Source organism: Phyllopteryx taeniolatus, chromosome 16 (assembly GCF_024500385.1).
Source record: "Phyllopteryx taeniolatus isolate TA_2022b chromosome 16, UOR_Ptae_1.2, whole genome shotgun sequence".
In the NCBI taxonomy this organism is placed as follows: Eukaryota; Metazoa; Chordata; class Actinopteri; order Syngnathiformes; family Syngnathidae; genus Phyllopteryx; species Phyllopteryx taeniolatus.
The window spans coordinates 6,005,346-6,016,049 of record NC_084517.1 but is presented as its reverse complement, the minus strand read 5'-3'; positions in this window follow the sequence as shown (position 1 = coordinate 6,016,049).

Sequence of the window (10,704 nt, the reverse complement as noted above, 5' to 3'; positions counted from 1 at the left end):
GAAAAACATTCTCTCTCTCTCTCTCTCTCTCTCTCTCTCTCTCGCGTGCGGTGATGCTGTGGTGACTTCCGGCATGGCTCTTCTTCTAAACCCAACCTAAAACCAAGGAACAATCAAAAGAAACAAATATATCGCACTATATTTCACTAACAACTTGTCTCTTTTTTTTTTTTTTTTTTTTTTTTATTCTTTAGTGTTTGTTCTGTAATTAGTTGAGTAGTTTCTGGAGATGGTGGATTTGGGGTTTTTTGTTTGCTGTCAGCTATAATCGTTCAAATGTTCCATTTAATAATCCTCAAGAAATATTTCACTTTTTGAATTGAACTAAAAACTAACGAAAGGAAGCTTTTGACTGAGATGTCCCCGTCTTCTCCCATAGTAATAAAAGCTCGTGAACAGCAGAGACACTTGCAGCAAATAGTCACGTTTCTTTCTCAAACACACAATCCGCAACCCTTGTAATTGTTGACGAAATGGTAATTAATAATTACGGGCTTCCACCGTCTTTATGTTCCAATAAATTGACGTGAAGCTAAATGTGAAAACACATCGGTTCTGTCCAATGTTTGAGTTGTGGTTTAAATGTGCCATTTAGTGACAACTCTCATTCGACCACAGCAGTACACAAGAGTGACCACTAGAGGCCACCAGAGGACGCTTTACAAATCTCCAAATGACATTAGATTCTAATCATTTACTCTTTTATCAGGAGCTTTCACCACATCAACAAATCAAGAGTATTTTGTATTGGCTTTATACTTTTTACGTGCGTGCGTGCGTATGTTTTGAGTAAGACAAGTCTTTGGTGAACAAAACCGTCTGGCCCGTCCCTCTCCAAAACCCGAGGCAGGATCGACGCTCTCATCAAGAGACGCACGCTTGTCTGCACACTGAGCGATCCTGACAGCTCAGCGAGCCTCATAGCGTGACAAGGTTGAGGAAGTGGCTAACGTGTGAGAATCCCGCCGCCGCCGCAGGCCCGCGGCTGCGCTCGCGCTCCAGCCTGCGGTGTCGGCCTCCTTCGCCTCTCATTTACGACCCGCTCTCAACTTCCACTGCGCTTTGGTCTCACGAGGGCACCTGTTTGAAGAACTCTGTATATTCGGAAATGTTGCCTTCTGCTCACAGATCAATATCAGGCTAAGAACTAAGAATTGACTACAGCCGTAGTGTCAAACTCGCAGTTGCCTGAAACCACATAAATGCATAGGTCAGTCAGGTCACGCCTCTGTTAACATTCGGTACAGTAAGATAACAAAATGCAAACAAACCCTGCTTTCCTCTTTGCGAAACATATTTGACGAGATTTTGCAAAGAAACAAGCGTTTAAAACTTCAACAGCCCATCTTCTTTGTTGGAAATTCATTATTCAGACTATTCAGACTATTCAGAACAAAAACAGATCCAAAACAGTCGGAGCCGAACGAAGTGCACCGAGCATGGCATTCGTTGTTGCTTGACTATAACGGAAGAGCCAGAGAGAGGCTGTTTAAATGGCGCTGCTATACATACAGTACATGCTAGCCAGTAGCTGAGCTGCACTGTGTTTGTTTACAGACGCAAGGCAGTTTCACTTCTTGTCCCTTGCCTAATATGTTCCTTACGGGAACCCAAATAATAATACACACATCATATTGCATAATTGTCCCTGCATTTGATTATGAACATTCTTACAGCTAGTTTTGAAAAACGGTGCCAAGTTTGCACGGGCCACGTCAAACGACGTTGCGGGCCGGATCCGGCCCTCGGGCCTCGTCTTGACGCTCGCGTACTAGCGGAAACAAGATTATTTGAAGATACCCACCGCAACATTCTAGTTGCTTCTATTTCACAATCTGAGGATGTTCATTCGAAGAGTTGTGTCAAAAAGCGGTTGGCTAAAGTGCCACACGCTGTGCTTAAGGTGGAGTAGAAAATATTTGTACACAAACTTGTCGCTCAGGGCACGCAAAAAAGGAAAACAAAAGAAAGAAAATAAAAAGTCTTAGTTGTAAGTGGGATTGGGAATGCGCAAAATGGCAAAAGTAGTGATGCCAGTTTGTCCCGGTGTCACCAAGCTTGAGAAAAGCGTAGCGCACATGATTGGCTAACATTTGTGCAACAGTAAAGCGATTTTTTTTGTTTTTCTCTTTGGACTCTCACGAATCCCCCAAAATATTTGAAACAGCTCTCAATCTGAACTATTCTTCCTCCTGTCCCTTCTCGCTCATTTCCGTTGTTTTTTAATTGCATCTTTTTATGATACTGTATGCCTAATCAAGGTAAATAAAGAAACTGAAACAGAAAGTAGTTGTGACTGAATCAACATTTCTTTCATCGATTTTTAGCATCGAGTCTTGTCCACGACCTCGTCCGCCATGACACCTGCGCTTTGTTTCGGGTCACAGTAGCGCTCGCTCGGCACCGGCGAGCCTTGACCAGATGCGGCGGTTGTCGACGCACAGACGATTGGAGATGAAACATCACAAAAGGAAATTAAATGGATGCAGAAATAAAGCCAGCATTTAATATCAATTAAAAAAGAAAACAAAAAAACCACATCATTTTACTGCTTGTAATAATATTGGAAGTGATGCATCTTTGATTCTCTGCAGTTATATGCGTGACACAATTTTATCCTTCCGACCATCACGACATTTTAGACAACGACGATGATGCATCTATTTTTATTCATAACGTTTGATGACGTGCAAGTCATTCTGGACAGCAAACGCAATACCAAATTTAAGATTGTGTGCATTTCGACCCCAAACTCTGTTAACGGGGTTCTCTGAAGACTTGTCAGAAGGGGGGAGGCCAAGCCAACCTTTCAAAAAAATATATTTTAAAAAAGATAGTGTACAGATGAGAGGTGCGCGACTCGTGCAAAGGTTATTGTGGGTCATGCGTGAGCAGCGGAAGTGCAAAACAACAACAAGGGCGAGGATGGCATCTACGTGGGCCGTGTGTGCGTGCGTGCGTGTGTTTCTGTGGTTCAAAGAGTGAAGCAAGAGCGGTCGGCTCAACACACATCTTTAAAAGTCGTGCAAAGTGTGTAGATGTCCATCTATGGCGCACGTGATTAACGCAGCAATGGCAAGAATAATGACAGATACAAAGTCTTTTCATCTGTTCGTATACAGCGCTGAGACCGTGCTCCACGACACACGCACGCACGCACGCCACACACACAGCGCCCGGCAACTGAATGTAATCCGGACTGACAGCTAGCCTTCACGCTTGAGAACACAGCGCCTCTCAAAATGGACGCAGAAGGAATGTTTTACATGCACACATGTCCGCACACAGCGACTAAATGGACTCTCTGTCTAGTGCAGTTGACAAGCCCAAACGTGAACCGGGGAATTAGGAGCCGCGTGATTAGGAGGACAGACGGACTAACAGACGCACGAGCACAACAAATTAGACAAAACTTAAAGGTGGGCCGGAGAAAACCAATGGGAGGTTGCCCTCGGCAACTGGTGGTCACAGGCCAGCGAAGTGGTGCATAGGGTTTTGAAAATTCTCCCCAGGTGACTTGTACTCCAGCTGTGTGTATTGTGGGAATGACATCTTCACCAGTCATTCGGTGTTTGTACATGCGGGATGATGTGAGGTGACAGAACTGCGCCATTCTTTATCCTGGGTTAGGGGAGTAATCGAAGCCTTACAGTAGATTTCTGTGTGGCGGGGCCTCGTGCGGGACATCAGGAGCAGGTTGACCTTTTACCGCGTACTTAGTTCTACGTGAATGTCTTCTCCGCGCTCTTTGGGAGGGATTTCACGTCGTATTTGTCTTTGACTTTTCGGCAACGGCGGCTGTCTTGATATTAGCCCTCCCCCGTTGGCCCGCTCGCAGACGGTGCAGCCCGAGCACGTTTCCATGCGTTGTTATTATTGCGGCTTGACTGATTTTAAGGCTTATCCTAAGTCATTGTGGTCCTTTTGAAAACGGTGGGCGGTGCTTGTCATTCTTAACGAACATGAGGAATGATGACTTCAATTAAATGACTCCTCTGCGTGGCGTGCCCGGCTTTAGCTTCTAAATAAGAAACGTTTGTTTCCATTTGCTGCCTCATTCTTGTCAGAGCCCATCCTACTGTTTGCATTCAAACAAACTTAAAAATGCAACATATTGCAAAGCAGACTATGACGACCTGTTGACATCAGCTATTTTTTTTAATTGCCGAACATGTTTATTAAACATAGCGTTCGTCATTTCGCCCCAAAATCTGACAACAGTACCTCACTCGTTACGCCTGACAAATTCCCTCGGCACAACAAAACGTTTCATTCTTCCCCTCGCTTCACTGTTGTTATTTTCGAACACAGAGTACGACATGACAAAATCCGACGCAGCAGACGACGGAGGCGGAAATGATTTAGCGAGCGGCCGAGTTAGGATCCGAGACGCTGAGGTGTGATGTAGTGCTCGGGGGGGGGGGGGGAACGGAGGAATCGGGGTGCCTTCTTAGCAAAGATTGAGTGTCATTTAATGCAGGAGTGAGTGGAGAAATTATGGCACGGCTGCTACGTGGCAGACAATATATGTGATGCATAGCTCGTAAGGATGCTAGCCCTGCTGAATGACAAGCGGCGCATTAATAGGAAGTGAATTCTAACGGCCGCTGGCAGCCACGAGCTGAGCTGGCTAATGGCTGCATGTCACTGGAATGGCGCCTCCGCGGGACACTTAGCTCTTCATCGCTCCAGCTCGTCTTCCTCCTGCCACCGCGTGACCTTCCCGTTCGGGAGCTCGGCGCAAAAGGCGCAACCTTTTTCTTATCGTATTCTTCTCGTCGGCTTTTAATTTAACCTTGAAGCTACGCGATATATTGACGGATTGTGTCGTTTTTTTTCAATTTGAACCGAGTAGCTCGACAGATTGAGGTGCTTAACATTTGAAGGCAAAGGCCCTCGACCGGGATTTGCTTGCAATGGCCAGCGACTGTGTCGAACCAATAGCTGTTCATGCACTTTGGAGCTCTTCCATCCGAGAATACAGAATCGGAGTGGTCCCGTGGCGTTATCATACTTGTAGTCCCCAAAAAACTGACAAGACCCAATGGGCTCAGGCGGTCAACCTTGCAAATCAAAGAGTGACAACAATGCTGAGTGACGATGCTGTTTTGCCGACACAAACGATCGTGGAAGAACATTTGGATCGATGACAATCCAGTAACATTACAACCAATGGAAGGTCGACATTTGAATGCCCCTTGAAGTTGCACAATTTCAATCCCAATTGTTGTTCCCGTCATGTCCAGCCATCCATTTTAAATAGCCCTCGCGCGTCCTCAGATGACCTGGACTAGGATTCGCCAGCCAATCCTCAATTTTAAGCCGATGGTCGATGTTTTCAATTTAGCCACCGCGCTTGCTATGCTAAAGCGGTTCAGTCGGAAGCTGGAGTACCTGAAGAAAAGTGCAGGGAGAACCTGGTAGTAAGACTCGAGCCCAGATTCAGACGCTGTACCTCGGAACGGTGAAGCAGACGTGCTAACCGGTGGTCTACCTTAATCCCACTTATGCCCGCGACGTGTCCAATTCTGACCGTAACTCTCTGACTTGATTTAGACGTCTTCCCATTCTCTTGTTCCTATTTGCTCTTCAAGTATCAAGTGACGGAGCAAGTTCTTTTTTCAGTTTTTTCATCCACTGGCGGTTCTAGACCAACTTCCCCGGTGGGCTCGAGCGAAGCATCAGCTTGAGACACTTTATAGCGCCTTTCACCCTGTCTGGCTTTTTCCGGGCTTTTTCCTGCGCTGCTGTTCTGCAGTGGAATGGGGAAGTCGACCTGGGAATTTCCTCGCTTCTTAGGTAGGCTCAACGGCCTGTGTGAACACCCTAGACTTTTCCTGCCCTATTGTGTTGTAAAAAGTCTTTTATACGTCTTCATTTTCCTGACTTCAGTCAGCGTGGGTTCAGTTTCCACTCAGCGACTGTGTGAATTTGATCGTTTGTCCCTGTATGTGACCTGTGATTTACGTACGACCGGTCCAGGGCGGGTGCAGTCTGCCTTTCATTCGAAGCCAGCTGGGCTTGGGCTCCAGTTTCTCATGTCCTTAAATAGGAAAAGTGAATTATCTGAATACAGGATTCCACGGGGCTGCGTGACGTGCACACGGACGCGGCAATATCCCCCAGAGGTGTCAAACTCAAGGCTTGAGGGCCAGATACAGACCTTCACACCATTTTATGTCACCCAAAAATCAGGAAAACTACAATGGTGAAAAACACTTTCACGCTATAGCTCCAGAATTGAGTTCAAAGTTCTCAGTCTTTGCACGTTTACAGCAATGATCTTGAGAATTGGGTATTTTATTTGGAAACAAATCGCCAAATTCATTTCACACGGTCCGTACGTACGGAACAGTGATTTTGGGTGTACTTTATGTGGTTTCACCATTAGAGGAAGCCATAACGATGACGTGGCCAGTTCGGCATTCACTTTTGTTGCAACCGTGTCTTGGCGTTGGGAGTGCACTCACACCGAGCCAGTCGTTCCGTACCGTTCTGACGGATCCTGCGGCCGCGACTGCAACATTCAGACAAGACGTGGTTGTTCTCCTAAGATCTGTTCTTGATCCACAACGCAAGTGGAAAAGCAGCAAGCTATCTGTCATTGGTGCCACGATTTCATGGTGATCATCAGCAGCGGCGAAGGCCATTAGACCAAAGACATTAGCTGCAGCCATCATCAAACCTATTAACTTTTCTTTCTACTAAAAGGCTACTGTCCCTCACAAAGACTCATTAAGGTGAGGTATGGAGAGATGTAGCGACAGGGGGAAATGAAGAAAGAGGGAGGGGAGCAGAGCTGGTTGAGAGAAATACAGAAAGGACCGAAAGAGGGTACGCAGTAAAGACTGGAAAAGAGGCGTTCCATCATTCTAATTGTTCATGGTGTCGTTTCCTTCCACTCGCAATCTGAAGTTGGAAGTAGGACATATAACCCCCTCTCTGGGAAGCACCTCTTAATGTTAATGAGATGACGACGCAATGCATCTCCTGCAGATAGAAATGACGTCTTCGTGAACGGAGCTCGCTCCTTCGAATGGACGATGCCTTGCCGAGCTGCTTGTTTGAAGAAACGTGAGTTGGATTGTGACACAATAAAATAAGAGCACAAAATGGGTTCATGTTATTTGTTAAAGAGAATATATGAAGGCAAATTGACATATACAAATAGTCGGGTCTCTGCAGCAGCGTGGCCACCTGTCAAGTGTAAATTGAAAGCACCAAGTCATTCTTTTCGTTTCTGCCTACTTCTGAAAATGTGCCGTTCTGAAATTGGCCAAATGGCGACACTACAATGCAATTAACCAGCAGTGACTTCACTCAAGGACCATTCCTTCGCAACCTTGGACACGGTGACGTGAGGGACTCTCCGAGTCTTCAGAAGTCTCCGATTCCATTTTTTGTCCTCATTGGTATAAAAAAACAAAAAAGAAAAAGACAGAAAGAAAGCTGCTAAAGGGTTCGGAGAAGTCGTTGCGTTAGCAACGCTGAGTAGCTGCTCGCTACGTCCTCAAAACGGAGCTCCGCCCTCAGTCGCGATGGTAACAAAAGGCGTACACTCTGCCAAGACTGTCGGAGACAGACTTTTATTTCGACAGCTAGGAACTATTTCCATTTTTTAAAAAGCACATTCAAATCACACATTACAGGCCCGTTCTTCAAATTCCGCATGGCGGGCGGCGCAACTGTGCGGCAGGGGCATGTTGTTGTCGTCTGAGAAGGGGAGTACGTAGAAAAAGTACTTACTAAATTATATGGAAGTAATATAATCAAACTTCATTAGTCCTCAACTTAGGAAGTAAAGTATTAATATAGTGCGTATTGAATTTGTAAATTGAAGTAGAAAGTAGCTCAATTCTGCTTCTAAAATCTCCAAAGCTTTTATGCAGAAGTAGAGAATCATTAGGGCGGCAATCTGCGTGTGTGTACTCAGTTCTTTTCTATTATTCTCTTTTCGGTGTGTGACAGAACGACGTTCACAAATCAAGTTCCACAAAAGGCAGACACACTTAGCTGGATGTCAACGGGATTATTTGGAGGCCTGCATCGGGTGTTCGCTATGTAGGCCAGGCTAAGAAAAAAAAAAAAGGGAGCGAGCGAGGCATGCGCCTGCATTGTTAATAATTCATCATCTTTTTTTCTTCCATCTCGCATGGATGACACAGACTCGAACATAAAGAGAGAATAGAACACCATAGACCCTCTTGTGTATGTTTTTCTCACCTCAGATAACCTCCCACTTCTTTCTGTCCAATTGACTGCATTGAAGAGAACGCGTTCAGTGAGGAACGCAAATGTCTATGCTCTTACAGCGACGTTTGAGGAACAACACCGTGCTTGATAAAGTGAAAAGAGGAACTTGGAGAAGGATGGTCATTCTCAATGACAGCCCTTGCGCAACCGCACACGCGTGGTAGTGATGCGTGCGTGTCATTAAGTTCTCTTTCCAAACGCGTATGCTTGTCTCCCCCCCGATCTCAATTACTCAGACGTGCAAACACACAGTCGCGGGCCGGTGACAAAGGATTTCCTGCTGTAGGCGTCCAAAAAAGGGAAGAAGAGGAAGCATACAACCTGCAGAGGCTCATGGGAATGTTCACTTGGGATTTATTTTCACTTTCGGCAAAAATATAATCTGGGCATGACATTCTCGACCATGAATGACTGAAAATCAGGACAGTGATGTATGTAAATGTGTAACCGTTTGAGGGGTGCACTATTCTTTCATCAGAAACAATGCATTGATCAATTTCGATGCCGGTTTCATATTTGTTTAACAAACGGGAGAGTGGGCATTTTGACATCCTATGACATCAGCCTGAAGTGCCTTTCCGACAAAATTCTTTGACAGTCTTCCCTCTCCGCTGTGTGCGTGTCTGCGAAACACGGCATACTTTTACTTTTTCTTTCATTTTAAGGAAATGATTGGAATTGGAGATGTCTTTGTATATCACGACATCTATTTGATGGTTCATACGCAAACACAGACAACGTTGCGTGTTGTGTAGCAGCAGCAACCATGAGGCAACTCATGCTTTGGGGTTTATTTCTTGTAACAAATCACCGGTGGAATGGCGAGAAGAACAGTCAAAATAGAATGCGCTTGCCCTGCTGCACAGGGGGGGGGGTCCATGTAAAAAACAACAAGTGATGAGACCACCATTGCTGTGGATACATTTTGTAGCAAGTTACGCACTTATCTGACCTTACACAATAGGCCAAACACACACACAATGACTGTGACATGATTTTCCTCACTGCCACTGCGGTAATGGGGTCACAAACTGCTTGCTGAGAGCTTTGTCTTTTAGCCTGCAGACCCAAATTCTCCGCCCTCATTTTTGTGTAGCATGGCCCCAGTTTGTCAGCTCTTCATTTCGACGCTCGGATTTGGGGATTCATTTTTCAGGCAATGCTGTATGCGTTTCCAGGTAGTTCCCAGGCTAAACTCTCCCAAATGTACTTTTTAAAGTTAATTGTAAGCGCTTTATTGCACCCTAGTAGCCCGACTGCTAACCCAGACAGTACTCTACTACAGTCTGTTTGGAATGAATAGCTGATGAATTAGAGATGAAGAAAGTAATCAACTCATAATGTTTTGTCAAGCTCAGACAAAAAATAAAGTCAGGATGCCGATGGGAATTATGACAAACTACAGCAAAGTTGGGACACTGTGTAAAATGTAAATAAAACATTTTGTTTGTTTGTTTGTTTGTTTGTTTGTTTTTGCAAAGGTTCTCTCATTTTGAATGCGATGCCTGCAAAAACTGGGACGAAACCGGGTTGATTTGTGTTATGTCGGCAGACGTAAGGCCCGATTACGATGTGAGGATATCCAATTCCACGTTTCTTTCCTCCAAATGTTTCCATTCCAGCTTGGACCGCCGCTGCATATTCCTCCTCCCATCTGAGCAAACTCTCTGTTCTGTATTACTTTCTGACTTCTCTTTTAATTTGCCATCACCAACAAACACAAAGTCACTGGCTAAAGACGAGAATGTGACCGCAGTTAAAGAGCATCATGTGTTTCCACTTCCCCAAATGCTCGATTGGTTGAATTTCTAAATTAATCTATTATCACTTCAGAGATTATTGCATTCACTTCCATTCATTTCCTGGAGATTTAAAATAAAATAAAAACAGGATTTATGTTGCTTTGCTTTTGTTTCTCTAAGGGAGGTGAATTCCCACCATGTTATTCTTTAAAGATAAGCGTGCAAAGATTTAAAAATGTCTCTTAATACAATACATCTACAAGCCCTTTACAAACGATAACTGCCATTTTTTTATTTAGCAGATATGCCGCAGTTTAGCCACTAAATATATCTCCGAATGTGTCCTCGGCGTTTTGAATCGAGCACCTTCCGGTCTTCGGCTATGGTCGGCTGTGACGCAATCCCTCCGTTCATTTGCTTTTGGGAGCCGCGCATCTGTGACTGCCTCGCAAATACGTGACATTTTCAAACAGGTGTGTTTTTTCGGAAACTTTTAACAGAGAGTATCGGCTACACGGGCAGAGTTCGAGCCAGGTTGAAAACAGATGCGGTGCGAGTGAGTTTCCCTTCAAAAATGGCGTCTTTAACCCAGACACTGGTTGCCATGGAAATGGAAGAAGATGAGGACTTGTTTGTATGTGCTACGACTCTACTTGGGCTGTTTATGCACTTAGCAGTCGAAATGAGTTAAAAGCGTAGTGGGGATAAG